This window comes from Netta rufina, assembly GCF_964035555.1.
Source record: "Netta rufina genome assembly, chromosome: 2".
Taxonomy (NCBI): Eukaryota; Metazoa; Chordata; class Aves; order Anseriformes; family Anatidae; genus Netta; species Netta rufina.
In genome coordinates, this window is record NC_140124.1 from 4,392,694 (window position 1) to 4,410,309 (window position 17,616).

Sequence of the window (17,616 nt, forward strand, 5' to 3'; positions counted from 1 at the left end):
TATTAGTTTCACACTTCTAATTACAGAGGAATCGCAATGAGGAACAATCTGACAGACGAATCAAAAATCAAATTTAGCCAGAGACAGCGTGTGGTGGAATTTTAATATAAAATAAACTCAATGCTAGCTGTATTCTGTTCGGCAAAACTTTTTTATTTACTGTAGACTGTTTCTGAGACTAGAAGATCATATGTGACCATGTTCTCTGGTCATAACAACCAGATGCCCAAGACACAGGGCATATGTCATCCTAGGGAACTAGGGAAAGAAGAGTCTAGAAATAGTTCCCAGGAGCAAGTACTTTCCATGTGTCCCAAACTGGCACCTGTGGGATGGAGCTGCCCATCCTATTCAGCTGTGTTCACAGGAAATTCCCTCTTTACTCACTTCTTCCTACAATTAGGGTCTGGATGACCAAACAACCTCTGTACCAGTACTGATAAGGTGAGAAGAAATCCCTCCAAGGAAAATTACTAGAAGCCAGGAAAATGGGCTGGGGAAGTGTTACAGCATGCTTGTTTGATTCCTACAGTTTCCCCTAGGTACTCCTGACTGGCCCATGCTACAGACAGGGTACTGAGCAAGCAAGACCTTTAGTATCACCACTGAGGTACCCTTGGCATCCAATGTTCCTCAAGAGCAGCAGATTGAGGAACAATCCCTCCCTTTGGGGTTAGCTAATATAATTAACTGTATGTTCACCCTGGGACTCTCCATTTGTCTCTTGATAGCCACCACCTTTCATATTTTGGAACTAGATGCCACCAGAAAAATAAAACTATCATGCAGACTAAAACAAACAAACAAACAAACAAAAACAAAAAAAAATAAAAAAAAATAAAAAAGACAGAAACTTTTATAATATATACATACACAATGCACATCTGAAAGAAATACGGGGAGCTGTTGACCGATCTTACCTTTCTAAGCTCTGATGTGAACAAACTCATAATCATCACTGATGTGTTGTTATTAATTGCTTCCACGGTGATTATACCAGCACCCCCACACCTTCAATACTGCATGAAGAGAAGCAGCAAAGACAGCCTTGTCCTGTGTGTGTAGATGAACCACCAAGTCGGGAAACATAAAGAGATATTGGCAAAAGAACAAATATTCTGCACATGAAACAGAGGGAACTGACAGATATCAACAACATAGTAGGGAAGGAGAAAAGATAAGATGTGAGTAGAACAGCAACACATCACTGGAAGATTCAACCCAAAGTGATAACTACAGTCCAAGGGCACCATAGTTCCAGGGCAACATCTGTTCAGAAATGTCCTCCACAACACAAATCTAATTGGTGCCCAAGTCGTTATGTCCCTTTTATCCACCAAATGATCTCCTTTCCTTCTTATTCAGGCTAAAGGCAAATGCCTCAGCACTTGGCCAAGGGCTATGAGGCCTACATGCCCCACCTCCATAAACTACCCTGAAACAAAGAAGGGCAAATTCCAGTCTTCCCAATATCAGATGAGCTGGGGTTTGTGCTGAAAGTTTGTCTAGGCATGACTTAAAGCTTATGTGCCAAATCATGTTTGAAGGTGGAGTTGGGGTTTTTCTGGAATTATGTATCTAGAAATAGAGGGAGATGACTGCCAACCTTATGTAAGTATTTAGGACAGGCAATGAAGAACATATCTGATGGGAACAAGAGGGAGAAAGTAGCTTTTGAGCTGAGGGCTGATTCTTCACAGATGATTTAAATCAGTGTACTCTCAACATTATTTAGTTACACTAGAGACAGTTGAGTGAAAACTCAAGCTCACAGGACTGGATATTTAATTGCCAAGATCCCAGGGCCAACTTTTTTTTTTTTTTTTTTTTTGTCTGAAACAAATCAGGTTGTGAAGGTCTGTAGCACAATCCTCATTTAACATTTCAATCAGAAAACAAATGTACTTGTTGGTTAAGTGGCAGGCTTTGTTCTGTGCTCCCACATGTCAAATTGGTCAGGATCTCTCTACTATTTGAACAAGAAACAAATGTTATTGACGGCAAATTCGGTCTTGGCTAGCAGGACTTGTCTGGGAATTTTCCACTTAGGTGAAGGAACAGTCAAAGTTGAAGGGCAGACATGCCATATGTCGGTCCAGAGGCCAAATGAACAGAGGAACCAGGGAAACTTTAGCAAACTATAGTTACTCTTCTCTCAAGAAGGATTTGGTATCCTGTAACTCTGCCAACCAAGTGCATCAGCAGGCAACCAGCAATTGCTAGGACAACTATGTTACAGTTTCAGATACAACAGCAATTTCTACCTTCTGCCCATAGATTTTCACTCACAGATTTTCTGGCACTTCTTTTCAGGCACTTCTGGCTGGAAGGAAAATGTTTTCCCATATATTCTGTTCAGTGCTGTCCATACAAAAAGTTGGAATACAGAGGTTGTGTTTCCTATAAGAATGGCACTGACTTAAACAGATTTACACCAACATTCAGGACGTGCTTCTTGAAATCCACTGTCTGGTTAGGAGGAGAATCTGTCTTGTTTGCCAACATAAGTGTGAGGTGAGTGCAAAACCACTTGGGAACCTCTCTGCAAGAAAGGTGCCCGAGCACAAATGGCATCTTACACCATGACTGAAGTAGCCAAGAGTGGTTTTAAGTGGGAGTGGTTTTAGTGTGAATCCTTGCCTTACACTCCTAAATCCAAGAAAGAAGGAATATTTCAGACACATCCCCCTCTTTAGCATTTGCTATCAGCCAGTCTCAGCACCCACTTGCTCCATATGCCGACTGCCGGGAATTCCCCTCCTAGCTTCTCATCCGACTGTTCATTGTACGGTAAACTCTGGGTCTGTAATATCCTCTTACAAAGCTGGACACCTAAATCCCTTTGGGAGGCTGGATCTCAGCTCTCGGAAACCTGTCCGGTAGTTATTTGTGAATTGCCTCATGTACCAGGAACCAACACGGTGTCATTCCCTATAATGAGCAAGATTTAAAGGCATAAAGTCCGTGCAATTTATTTTCATTTGGGTATTTAATTATCTATTGAAAACAAAACAGGTCCTAAAGACCAACCAAGTTTTTCCTTTTCTTAGGAAAAAAAAACCTGTACATTTCACCATGTTAACCTCATTAGCATAACCCTTTTGACAGATTTTCTTAAAAATAATAAAGAAATTCAATATATGTGAGTATCCTTATTACAAAACTTCTCAATTTCTGCTCTTTTTTCCTTTTCTTTCATTTTTTCCCCTCCAAGTCATAAGAGTAAAGAAGAAAACTTCATCAGTGAATATATGAAGTGACAAAATCTGTATGAATAAATTAATGAAATTCAGAGCAGATGTATAAGCAGACATAAACCTATTTACATCAATGACAAATTTAGTTCAGATAGATAGAGAGAGATGATGGTTGGACAACTGTTTCCTCTTGAAGGAGGTATCTAAGGCATCTGAAGAGAAGATCACTCAGGAATGTCCTTAGAGTGTTTGCTTCAATTTTCATTTAAAGGTGTTCCCTTCTCTGAGAGGAAAAGACCCTCAGTGTCAAATGCAGAGGTGAATGTGTTAGCACAGCAGGCTTTTTCATCACAAGTACAAGGAAACCCCAGGGGTGGCATTTGCCTTCCCAGGCTGTAGGTATCTACCATGAAAACGGCTCCAGCTGAGCTGGTGTCCTTCAGCTGCCTCTTAGTGAATACAGCATGGGCCTTATCAGGGTGTGATCACTGATCAATCTTAAACATCTACGCTCCATAGGCTCCATTCACACAGCTATTCAGGGTTCCCAGGCTGCCCAGCACCAGAACAAACATTTACTTTTCTCTGGAAACTTCAGTTCTATGTCCATGAAAACTGTACAGCTGTACAGGATATCATGTTGGTGAAAAGTGATACCCTTTTTTGACACTTCTGTGACGTGAAATAATAAAGATGACTGTCTTCCAACTGGAACACAGAAGGGAATTTCCCAAACAAGTGCTAAATAAACCTGCGTGAGGAATCAGCTTTTATTTCACCGTGATTCTCTTGTACCTCATAGCCTCTCCAAAAGAGGAAGCGTTCTGCGTCATGAATCTTTCAAACTGCCTGCAGAGTGCGTAGTGTTAGAGAAAGGGTGCGGCTAAGCTGGCTCTCATCAAGATCATCTTTTGTTTGAAGGCATCTTCCAAAATAGGCATTTGTTCTCCCTGAGCTTATGCTGGGGAGAGAGAGCCACACACTCTGCTGCTTAGCAGCAAGCAACATGCAGCAGCATTAATATTGTCCCTTTTAGACTAGCAATGTTATTTGTCAACCAAATAAATGTTATTGAACTTTAGGAGCAAGACATTTTTGCAAAAAAAAAAAAAAAAGGGGGGGGGGGGGCATGAGTCTCTTACCTTAATATAGGATAATATATTATGTCTTTCTCCAAACAGATCTTGTCATATATGGGTTATTTGAACACGGGTGTCTTGTGAAACATTTGGTTTCTCTGTCAGTCCTAGAAAATGCCACCACACTGAGGGTTAAATTCCAATTATTATGTTTTCTAAGCAAACATATTTAGCAACAATTGTCCTTTTGAGTTTCCTGTGCCCAGTGCATCACTGGGAGGTTGACCAGTTTTTTTTTTTTTTTTTTTTTTTTTTTTTTTTATTTTGCCCTGCACATTGTGTTACATAAAACGACAAGTCTGCCAGGAATACCGGGCATGACACATCAGTGACTGTACTAATGAAAGCCTTGGTAATTCATTACAAGCACAGGAGGTGAATAAACCATTGTTACTGCTATAGGAAAGTTTTCAGTATGGATCAAAATTCACTTGTTGTTTTTTTAATGTGTAGGGAAAACCAGGTCAAATCTTCTACTCCCATAAGCTGCAAAGCTCCACTGGAGCAATGCCGATTATTTTGTTGTTTTGCTGCTATTTTTGAGGCAAGGATTTTTTCATGATTCTTTTTTACCCAGATTTCAACATTGCTCTGTCTTCTATGATCTGTTTCACCATGGCTCAGCTGTTCAGGCTCACAGCTTGTCTTTGGCACAGTCCAAGGTGCTGATTCAACATCAGAGACTTCTTTATAATAGTGAATTTCTTTTAACTGCCAAGTGTTATAGGGCACTGGATGTTGAAATGATATGAAAATAAAAGGGAGACCTTGAGATGAAACTTGCGACCTAATTCCCAAGCAAGAAAAAGCCTTGAGGTGAACTTTGGTAGGGTTATCTCAAAGCAACAGTCTGCAAAGTGTCAGCCAGATGTGTCAAATCTATAAGAACACATTGCAGCAGCAAAGTAGCTTACTGTCTTCACACAGGCTGCAGAAATAAAGTGGTAAAATAAAGTATCCATAGGCAGAGCACTGGTATGCCTTACAGAGTGCTGTGTCAGAACAACTTAGTAAACAGAGAATCTTAGGAGTTTACTTAGTGTTTCTCCATCTCTAATTACAATCCTCCTGACAGCAATTTGTCCAGGCTGTCTTAAAGACCTTCCTTAAGGATGGTGATTCTTGTCCCCATCTAGATGATCTAGTACAGTGCTCACCAGTAGGAAGGTCTCCTAACATCCAAACTTCCCAAGTCTCCCTTGTTGCAATAAAAGCCCTATATGCACATTGGAAAACAATTTATTCTCTTCCACTCAAAAATGTTTGAGATCTTTGAAGACTCATAGTTTTTTGTTTGTTTGTTTGTTTTGTTTTTCCCTAGACTGAAGAACTCATTTGCTTACAATATTTTCTCTTTGGTCATATTTTCTTTTCTTGACCTGCAAATATAATTCTTTCCTATTGGGCTACTGGGTGTTCATATGATTATAATGCTTGCATTTTCTCTATAGGAAAACATCCTTTGTACATCAAACCAGTTTTACAATTTAGAAGGTTCATCCTAAACTCTCATTGTGCATCTTCAGTCTACTGCCACACCTTCTAATTTAATAACATCTGAAAATTTAACACCTGTTCACTACTCCATCATTCAGGATGCAATACAACTGAACAATACCACACCAGAACAAGATCCTAGCATAGTCACTACCTCAATAACATCCTCAGTTTTGACAATGAACCATTGATAACTGTATCTCAAGCATAGTATTCTGACATTTAGGCATTTGTTATTATTAGACAGGATTGCCCTCATTTGCTTAAGGGGACAGAATAGTCAAAGTTTGTCTAACATCAAAAGATGACGCATTTATGACAACTCACCTATGCACAAGCCTTAAAACAATAAAAAACCTTCACAATTGTGGGACTCATATCATTTAACTTCAAAGAGTTAGCCTTATGTTAGTTGTACTTGCTTCCCTTACAGTCAGCGGAAAGAAATAGACATTTTTTTTTATGTTTGACTCACTGAACCTCTTTATACAACTACTTTGGGTGCGTGACACCAGAGACAATACTGATCACAGCTAGATTTTTACTTCAAAGGGAATTTCAGTACTATGTATGTTGTGACACAAATTATTAGCAAGATGTACTGTAATTCTCCTGGAAGAAGAAAAGAGCAGAGTGGCACTGGGAAAGCAGTAAGAAGATCTGCCAACATTGACTATTCTGGATGTAACAACAACGTATGTCACAACTGGGAATTGATTATGGTCTTGTGGACTTGAACTATTCCAGACTGAGTATGTTTTCTAGTGCTTGTATGTCAGCAGGAAGCACTATATTTAGCCTTATGATTAACCAGAACACATACGAGTAAGTCCAATGAGCCTCAGGAAATTTAGTTCCTTAATAGAGCGTGAATCTATGAAGCCCAAGTATATGAGCACATGTAGGCAAAGTATCTGATAGTCCTTGTGCTACAATTTGTCCTTTTTTACACTGCATCTCATACTGTTTGCATTCAGTGCCATTTGCTCTTGCACAATTATGTCATGTCCTGTCTTGCCTACTCATTACATATTTGGCACCCTGAAAATCCCCTAGTGATCTGGGTCTGAAATGACTGAAGATGGGTCTATAAGGTGGATTTGAAGGCAATGCAATGACCTCCACCATGAGGAGGTTCTACCTTTCTTCTGCTACATACCAGAGTGGCACAAATCACTTCTGGAAAGTGTCTGTCTTCTACTGGCAATAGAGGGACCTCAGGCAAAGTCAGTGCTTTACTTCTGGATAGTTTAAATTAGGTGAAACTACAACACAGTCCATCTCAGTGAGTATCTCAGACTGAGAAACTGCCTAAATTTAAGCATTTTTTTATTCTGAAGTGAGTGGAGAGGGGTTGTCTCTGGCACAGCCAATACACAGAGCAGCTCACACTAATACTCTGAGTTCACTGCACAGTCTCCTGATGCACTTTTGGTGATAAAACTCTCCTATACACTGTCTTCTCACTCTTTTTTGAAGGTCCCATCTGTCTTTCCATTTCTGGATAGGCAGGAAGAATAACATTGGGCATTTGTGCACCTTTGAAGGCACATTGTATAGTTTCATCCCTATGCCTATATGGATACCATAACTGGCTTTAAACACGGTCCAGTCTTTTGCTGAGTAGTCTTTACTATGTCTTCTTTGGGATCACCAACATTTTGTAATGTACATTTGTATGTAGCCATTTGCTTGAGCACCCTTCCCTTTCTCCTTTTGTCTATTCTTTTCTCTTCCTCATTTTTATCAAACAGATACTCTCTGTCTTTCTTTCCAGGTTTGAAATCCTGTTCATCTGAAGGTAGACTCATATGCCAAGAGTGAGAGTTACCTTTTGGTATGGCTTGTTTTTATCTCTAAATGATAACACGATGACACCTGCGAAGCCATCAGCATTGAAGCCAACTAATTAGAAGTGAAATAAATATTGTGAGTAACCTTCAGCTCTATCACTACATGATAATGATCACTGCAAATATCTAACCATCATTATGACTTCAGATCCCACCTAAATGTAAAAAAATAAAAACAGACTGAAATAAATTAATTATTCCATGCAGTGGTAATTGTAAGTAAATGTAGCAATGTCTCATTCTTGATTCTGTAAATTCACACTTGTAATATGGAGATATATATATATATATATATATATATATATATATATATATATATATATATAGGGACCACTATTTTACTTCCTAGCAGAAAAACATAATTGTGCAGAATCATGGAGTCTCTTTTGAAAGTTTTCCAAATAAAAATGAGCTAAGTTGCTACAGAAGTAGTCCGAGATGCAAAACTAAAGAAAAACAAACAAACAAAAATGCTTTAAATTATGTTAGGTCTCAGTTTTCCTTCAGAGAAGCAAAGCTGAGATCTACATGTAGGAAGCATTAAAAGAGTTGGCTTTTCCTCAAAGTCATCTATCTGTTTTGTGGTTATATAATTCTTTTCTCATCTCACCAGGGTGTTAAGTGCATGTGGATTTGCACTCCGTAAGGGCATGCTAGCACCTCAGTGACACTGAGAGCATTCACACTGCTTCATTGATGCTGCCTCAGGACAGGAAAAAGCAGTGCTGGCATAAAATGAGCTTTTACAGAGCTTACTCTATCAGTTTAAGACATGCCTGCTTCTAGAGTCATCCATGCAGTGGACATTCCCCATCTCACAGGTAAATTAGGGTCAGGATCTGTGTTCAGAGGAGGCTCAAACATGCTTACCCAGCAGTGATTACAATAAACCCACTGGCTTGGACAGGAATAGATTATGAATGTGCACATCATGTGGTGCTGTGTCTCAGCTACCAGGGGAGAAACTTTCCTTTAAAGGATGGTAAAAGACATCCAGAGAAGAACCCACTTCAGCTGTGTGGCATAAAGAGAGCTGAGCCACACCCTTAATTTCAGTAGCGTCACATTCATTCCTTTCATTCAGTGGAGGCTGGGATATTTATATTCCCAGCCAGAGTTTGCAGAGCTCTCAACAATTCCAGACTAAGTATTTATACTCTGCCATGAAAGTGTCCGTGTGGTTTTACCTTATGCAGTTTTCCAAGCTTCTTTTTCTTCCACTGGGGCTATCCGAATTCCTGAGAATGGTGCAAGCAATATTTTTGTATGTAGCTCCCTTCTTAGAGAACTACAGTATATAGACATATAAGCATTGTGTCAATCTGTTAAATACCAGAAAGTGAGTTAAGAAGCAGAATAAAAACCACTGGCATGTATCATGAAGGACAGAACAGATTCAGATAAAAAGTCTTGTAAAACAAAACCTACGTAAAATCATGTCACCACTAGGCATATTCATTTAAAATCTGAATATCAGTTAATACTGGCAGTGACTTAAATAAGCCTCTGAATGTAAATTAATAGGGGCAGCCTTAAATAATCCTGCAAGAAATTGTAGTTTCAAGATCCAGCCTTGCTCTGCATTGCTACATTGTCATATGGATTACATGGTAGGAAGCTTTATGTATCTTCAGTGAGGGTGTACATATGGAACGAGGGTCACATTCAACAGGGGAGACTTTCTGAACAAGGAAGAGTGGTTTCACCCTGCTGGACAGCTGAACTCCAGCACAGCACTCTCTCATTCCCCTCTTCAAAAGAAGAGAAAATATAGTAGCTGAGCACTCAAGGGCTGAGATAGGGACAGGGAGAACACCCACCAACTACCATCACAGGCAAAATAGACTCAGCATAGGGAGATTAATGTAATTTATTGCCTATTGCTAACAGACTAGAGCAGTGAAAAACTAAAAGCAAATTAAAAACACCTTCCCCCCATCCACTCTCCCCTCCCTCCTCTCCCAAGTGGCACAGGGGAACAGGGACTGGAGGCTGCAGTCAGTCCCTGAGGCTTCATCCCCACCGCTCCCTCATGGTCCCTCTCTGCCCCTGCTCCATGCAGGGTCCCTCCCACAGTATGCCGTCCTTCCAAAACTGAGCCTGCGGCAGCTGCCCACAGGCAGCAGCTCTTTAAGAACTGCTCCCACGTGGCTCCCTAGCACGGGGTCCATGCCCCAGGAGCAAACTGCTCCAGCACGGGTCTCCCATGGGCAGCAGCTCTCCCCAGCCCCCCTGCTCCTGCGGGGGCTCCTCTCCACGGGCTGCAGCTCTGGCCCGGGGCGTGCTCCTGCGGGGGCTCTCCATGGGCCGCAGCCTCCTCCAGGCCACATCCACCTGCTCCACCGGGGGCTCCTCCACGGGCTGCAGCGTGGAGATCTGCTCCATGTGGGATCCATGGGCTGCAGGGGGACAGCCTGCTCCATCAGGGGCCTCTCCCTTCACAGGCTGCAGGGGAACTGCTGCTGCGTGCCTGGAGCACCTCCTGCTGCACTCACCTTGGGGACTGCAGGGCTGCATTTCCCTCATTTCTTGTTTATCTCTCCTAGCTGCTGTAGCACAGCAGATTTTTTCCCCTTAAATCTGCTCTTGCAGAGGCCCAACCAGTATCACTCATAGCTGAGCTCTGGCCAGTGGCAGGTCTCTTTTGGAGCCAGCTGGAGCTCATTCTGGTTTGACATGGAACAGCTGCTGGGCTCTGCTCACAGTGGCCACCCCTGCAGCCCCTCTGCTACCAAAACCTTGCCAACACAGAAAATAAATAAATAAATAAAATTGGACATTTTTCTCCTCTAAACTGAAGATCCATTTCAAATAACAGTACTTTTCCTCATAGAGAAGACTCACCTCCCCAAGATTTCTGCAATACTTTGGGATTGGGTATCTACTTGCCTCAGCTCACAGGGAAAAGGGGATGTAAATGAAACACAGTTGACTTGCATAAGAGTTGGATCAGATCAACATAAAATAGGATGGGGACTGACTTTCTTAGTAGGCAGGGGCTGCACATCCCTGTTTTGCCATGGCTGTGCAGGAGGAAAAGTGAGAATCACCTACTGAATGCTCTCTGATGTCTTGAAAGAAAACGAAAAAGTGGAAGCTCCCTAGTAAAATGACATCCAGAACTACTCAGGGTGTGACTCATTTTCTGAGGAATTTCTGAGGCAAAGATTTAGCCCCTGCTTCTCCCCCCCTGATCTGATTCAACCTTGGAAAGGAGGATGAAAATACATGTAATGACCACACACTTCAAAATTTGCTGCAAGAAAGATGTGTGTCCTAGAAGGATGTGTCTTGTTTGCAATGCAGACATGTAACAGGGTCTAAAAGGTATTCTATAAATCACTTTCTCATAATGGGTGGATCAATGGTGAGAGAAAAACAATGGTGAGATTCGATGATTTTCTGGGGTCTGAAAACCTTTAGAATTTGGCAGGTTAGAATAACCTTGTACCTTGGACTTGTAGGTCAAGTGTATGAATGCAAACACTAGCTATGAAGACTTCTTATATTGACTGGTCTGGAAACAGAAGCCTCCAATGCTTCTTAAGACACAGATGAACTTCTTAAAAGTCTGTGACAGTTTCTGCAACTACGGAGCAGTGGTAGTTCTATTAGCAGAACATCTACAGATCTGGATTAGGATGTGATCCTGTTGTCTTCAGTTATACACCACTAGAGATTTGAGTTGCATAAAATAATTATAACAGGATAGAGTATGGTGAAGGGAAAAATGGCAGACATTCTTACAAAGGGAACCTCAATGGAAGTAAACAGAAAAGAAACAGCTGATCATTACTGCTTGCACATACAGGCAGAGTTTTGGCTGGTGTCAGTGTTGCACAAGTTGTCTGAGACCCAAATGTTAGCTGAAGTTCAGCAGGTCTTGCTAAATAGCTTCTCTTAAAATAATACATCCATTAGCATCTTTTCTATCCACATGCAAAAGTTTCTTCATTGCTTGGAACATGAGCCCAAAGCTTGAGTTCTAGCCTTTGAGAATATCAAGCTTGCCTTCCAGACTACAGCCCCCTTAGTGCCATGCAACTATGAAGACCAACCACAGCTTGGGTTTCCATCCATCTTTGTCTTTGTCAAGGTCATCAAGACATTACCACTATTTTTGCTATTCTTGACAATTAGGACACAGTCTGCTAGAAGAACTCTCCAGCCTCCTCAGATAGATTGGCAAGGTAGTTCAAGGTGAAGATATTGGGACTGCTTCAACTGGTGAACTAGGAGCTTTTTCATTAGATGGTGTTATGCCTTCCTTGAAACAAACTGAAAAGTTATGCTTCTTAGACCCCATATTGAAAGATTTATTTTCCTGTCATGGATTGTATTTGCAGCTCTCCTTTGAACTATCTCCACTGTTTAGACGTTTTTCCAGAAATGTGTACTCCAGAGCTGGATACATCATTTTACAAATGTTTCAACTGGTGTAGTTTAAAGAGGCAAGGTCATTTCCCATTTTCTATGGAATGTTCTCTGTACACATCTAAAAGTTGCACTGGCTTCTTTTTTGGAAGTTTATGTTGAGCTAGTTACTGATGCTTCACTTGCAATTTGCCAGACAAATTTCTCTCCTCCCACACATAAAACTTTCAGTCTTCTCTCCCAGACATATTGCCCTCAATATGACTTCATTAAAACAAATTACACTGGAGTATGAATATTTAGACATTCACTATTCTGTGCTATTGATTGTTTGCTAAGCTACCTTTGTTATGGCAACTGCAAACTGATTTCACAGACAGTGTATTCTCATGGAGCAGTTCCTAAAAGTTAGAGAGCACTCGACCAAATTAGCTTTGTCTTTTTCTCTCATAGGTGCTTTTCTGAAGCCTTGAGGACTTGAAGGGTTTCTGGAAAACTGGGTTATGTAGAGTCATTGTTGACATGATAAATCACTTCTAAAAGTGTGTCTTCTTCTGGCCATTCAATCTTGTCTGTTCTTGATGTAGGTCCTTCATTTTCCTATTAGGGCAACAGAGAACTGTCCTTATTTTGATTTTATTATGCATTTTATCATAAGGAAAACTTGTCTTTCTTACCAAGTTCTGTAGGCATTTTAAAATCTGTCTGATGTCTACTGAGTTTAGGCTGAAGAATTTATCAGTTCTTTCTGATTCTCCAAACTCATTTGCACTGACTTTTACAGTATAGATGCTCAAAGTGTCTTGTTCCAGCCATAAAATCTATGAAAGAAGGGGAGAAACACATAATGAAGTCCTAAACGAGAAATATCTTTTATGCTTACAGGAACTTTTGTCATCAGTGGTGGGTACACTTTGGTTTGAATTGCCCAGAGAATGCATACCCAGCCAAGTACCTAAAGTCTTGCTATCTTTGGCAGGATCACATAAATAATGTTTGTGCTTGAATAACATGTTCTTGAACAGTTTCTCCAGTGTATTTTCTGCACATATGTTTCCCATCAACAGCAGACAGAGCAGTCTTACCCAAAAACACTTGTATGTCCAATATACAGCGGTGAAAAGAAGAAAACCAAAAGATTTCTAACATTGTCTTCAATTCTTCATTGGACATGGGTGTAGAAAAATGCTAGTGGATCAGCAGGTTTATATCAGCAACAAACTGCATTTTACCCATATTGCCCAATGAATTTAGTCAGCATAGTCAGTGGACACCAGGAGTTGGTCAGTGGACCTGTACATGCCGTAATTCATCTGCATAAACACAAGTTCCAAGCACCATTTTATGCATTGCAGTGTCTCTTGCCTGGCCTCTGGCAGCTATGCCACAAATGTTTGGGTCTCCTGAATCTCTTATACTGTCTCCCTTCACATCTGACAGTCTTCTGTGGATATGTCAGGTATCCAATGATATTGTCAAATTTCCTAGATATTTAGGCTAGATGTGTGGGAAGCAGAATCAATGTCCAAGTAAAAGACAGTTGCCTGGTTCTCTTTTTTTTTGACAACAAGCACCGATATGGTCAGAGCTAGGTGAACCCTGTTCCGATATATTGTCCAAAAAAGGGGGCACTAGCCATTCTCTGGTAGTACCAACCTCTCATAGAATCACAGAATCATAGAATCATAAAATGGTTTGGGTTGGAAGGGACCTCAAAAATCATCTAATTCCAATCCCCCTGCTATGGGCAGGGACATCTTCCACTAGAAATCCCTTCCCTACAGAGGAAGCTGCTCCTTTATTTTCAGATTACTAAAGCTGATGTGGGTGCCAAACTTTATATCACACTCGGTGAGCTTTCATCCCATAGTGTTTCTCTTACCAGGAGAGTATGAAATGTAGCTAGGCCATAAGGAATCACTTCAGTCTCACCTAATTCTCTTAGGAAGGCTCTCTGACACACATGCAGGCTTATGCTGGTGCTTTCCACCTTAACAAACATACAAGACTGACAGAGTCTCATTCCAGGGTTGGAAACATAGTTAATGGTGTGTCAGAATGACTCACATCACCACTTACCTAATGTTTCCCTTTCTACATCTTAACTTCACATATGCTTATTTTCCAGCTGCCACTCCTGTGCAGGTGGCACGCAGACATGGCAACTTGAAATCTCAGTGTGCTCAGTTCAGTTTCTTCTTTTCACCTCCCTTTGCGGATCTAAAGATAAGTTGCAAAGTTTCATAGGCAGCACATACATGTCCACATTACTGGGAAAGAGTGTCATGTCATTAGCCAACTCCCCTTAAGTCCATAAATATATTACTGGAAGTGACTTCTTCTGTCGAACCACAGAAAGGCAGGTCTCATTTGGGCTCTCATCATCTTGTATCTTCTGTCTCAAATCTTGACCTATGCAACCTTACCTCGCACATCCTGTACAGCACACATCCTGAACTTTCCTTCACCTTTCCTTAACTGGGAGCTATTGTAAGTCATTTTTCTTCCCAGCTCCCTCACCTCACTTCTTTTCTATTGTATGAAACAAACTGCTAATTTTCAGTTTCAGAGCCTTTCATGGAAGATATTTCTTCTGTTAATTCAGTATTAGCAAATTTGCCAAAAGAAGAATGCTGAAGAATATATCATATATAACAAAATCTTGGCAGTTGTTAGGAACCTCATGATTTTTATTTTTATTTTTATTTTTATTTTTATTTTTATTTTTATTTTTATTTTTATTTTTTATTCTTATTTTTATTCTTATTTTTTATTTTTATTCTTTAATGGCTATTTCTGATGGTATTCAGCTATAAAAACAAAAACAATAACAACAAGAAAAACACAGAAATCTCAATATTGATACCTACATGTAAACTAGCTGCCCAAAAACTTCTTATATTCAGTTGACATTTGGGTTTTTTACTCAGCTACCTTAATACATGCATCAAGTTGGCATATTTTTGTTTCAAGGACATTTGATATTCCTTCTCCCACCTGATCACCAATTGCCTGTCCACACATTTGCAGATCTCCTGTATGCCAGTATTTCTGTTTAGATTCTTTTCAAATGGCATTAAACTCTTTATTTAGGCAAATGAATCACTTAGTAAAAACAGTGGAGCCTATGGATTTATTAAGCTTATGCTGTAGAAAATGCATGCATTTGATAAAATAAATTGTTCTTTAGACTCCTCTGGTTGTACTGGCCAGCTATCCATGAATTGTAATTGCAGATGGTGCGTTTCCATATAGACATTTAGATGTTGGCACCTACATTTAGGTGTCTTAATACATGAGGTGAAACCCAGTTCAGATTTCTAGACAACCTGCTGCATAGTATGCTGCCTGAGTCCCACTATATTTTGCTGCTAAGGCATAGTTGTAAATAAGAGCTGGAAAAAAACTTTGCAACAAAAAAAAATACCATATATTTGTCATATATTCTTTCACAGAACTATATATTAATTCATTTTGGAAGCAGAAGGTTTGGAGAACTTCCAAGGAAAGTGTAATCAGTAATATTAGATTTTGTTCAACAGCCAATTATTATGGACAATTCCAATTATATATGAAACTGAAAAAAAAATAAAAAAATAAAAAGCATATTGAAAGGGTCAGTTTATTTCTTTTTCCAAAAAAAAAAAAATAATCTCAGAAATAATATCTAGACTCAGACATTGAGAAAGTAAATACTTTCAGATTGTTATGACTTTATTCTAACTGCAATATTTATATATTGACTCTGTCCTTGCTTACTACCTACAGTATTTTTATAATCGTCTGTCCAACCTGGACTTGGACCTCTGAAGTTTGAAGTTATTTTAATACCCTTGGAAAACTGAGAACATGCCAAATGTCACCATTAGAAAGCTGTTCATTGTACATTTAAATTATTAGTTTCTTATTCCATTCTGTTCCATCTTCCTGATTAAGTTCTGCTGCATTAATAGTGCAGAATCCCTTTTCCCCTGCTGCACTTACCCTGCTCATTACTTTAAGATTGCTCCTAGGCCCTTCAACCATTGTTGGATTAGGTTATTTAAAATACTTATTTTTTATCATAAATCTTAGCCCTTTCATAGCTTTTGCTGTTTCTCTGAATTCTTTCCAGTCTGTCTCCATCTAGATTTAGACTACATTTAGAATAATGTAGTTCATAACAGTTGTTCCAGCCACAATATGTCATATGTAAGTATTAAGAAAAATAAATGTCTTTATGTGGGTTTTCTCTGACTGTATTTCTGTATTATGACGTTGCTATTTCCTGCACACTTAGCATCTTTTATTATTTGTCAAACATGATAAGTCTAAGTGTCTTAGTTTTGAGTTGCATCAGTTTTAAATCAAGTGTTCTCTTCCACAAGGAGCTGTATCTATTCTGAAGAGAAATGAGAGGTTCTGCATAACGTTTTCCATCATGAATTTACAGTGCCATTTGGCAAAGTAATATACCAGTTATTCATAAGAACAAAAACAGAGTGAACTCAAAATAACCAGTCTTTTTTTTTTTTTTTTTTTTTCTTCTTTTTCTTACCACAGGTTAAAATTAGAATAAAATAATCGGCTAGATATAAACTTGGTGAACTTACAGTTTCCAGCTGCATTTTTCCTCTAACACCTGAAAATATGAAACTAACATCCCTGGGTCTGATTTCAAACCTGTTTACCCAGATGTAAATAAGCAGTTACTCTATTGAAATGTGGAACTTAAAGAATTTAAGAATAGTAAGTTTGGAGCCCTGGTGATAACATTTGCCAGCATTGATTCTTCCAATACAATAATTGGAAATGATCCAAGAGAAGAAAACAATGAATCTATCTATGGTGGTGTACTACAGAAGAATAACAGACAAAAAGCATTGTTGTTGTGTTTTGGAGAGAGCAGCTGGTGTTATAAGGCTACCCTTCTGGCAATACATTTGTGGTCCTAGTATCAATTCTTTAAAAAGCAGGCATAATGAATGGGCTTTTATGCAGTAACTTACTCCAAGGTCCAGTTCTTTTCTAAATCATTGTCTGCTTCCCCCTGCTTGTGGTGTGAACGTGTTGGCCCTGGGCCCTTGATTGAAACCTAAAAGTACTCTTAAAAGATGTTCCTTGCCAGTGTAATCCTCCCATACACTCCAAATTGCAGATTCATGGTTAGTCATTCTGCCACCAACCACAGCAGGCCATGATCTACAGCAAAGCCTACACTCAAAGACATTAAATAACATATAAACTCTCTTTAGAACAACAGTATGTCATGCAAATAATACACTAAGTCCTTTCTTGCTATGTGGCAAGCCCACTCTCTGCTTTAAGTTTCCCTGCATAGCAGAACTTCCCTTGTGTATGGTCACAGGACTGGGAACCAAAGCTCCAATTTTGAGGGGCCACACCATTTGTTTTTTATTATTACTCTAAGAAGTTACACAGGTTTAAAAAAAAAAAAAAAAAAAGACATTTTGCTGCACTTCAGAAAATGTACTCATAAAAAGTCAAGTTAAAGCAAAATAGTCTCAATCACAGTTTCTGTGAGGACAATGCATGGAAACAAAAAAAAGAGTCCTA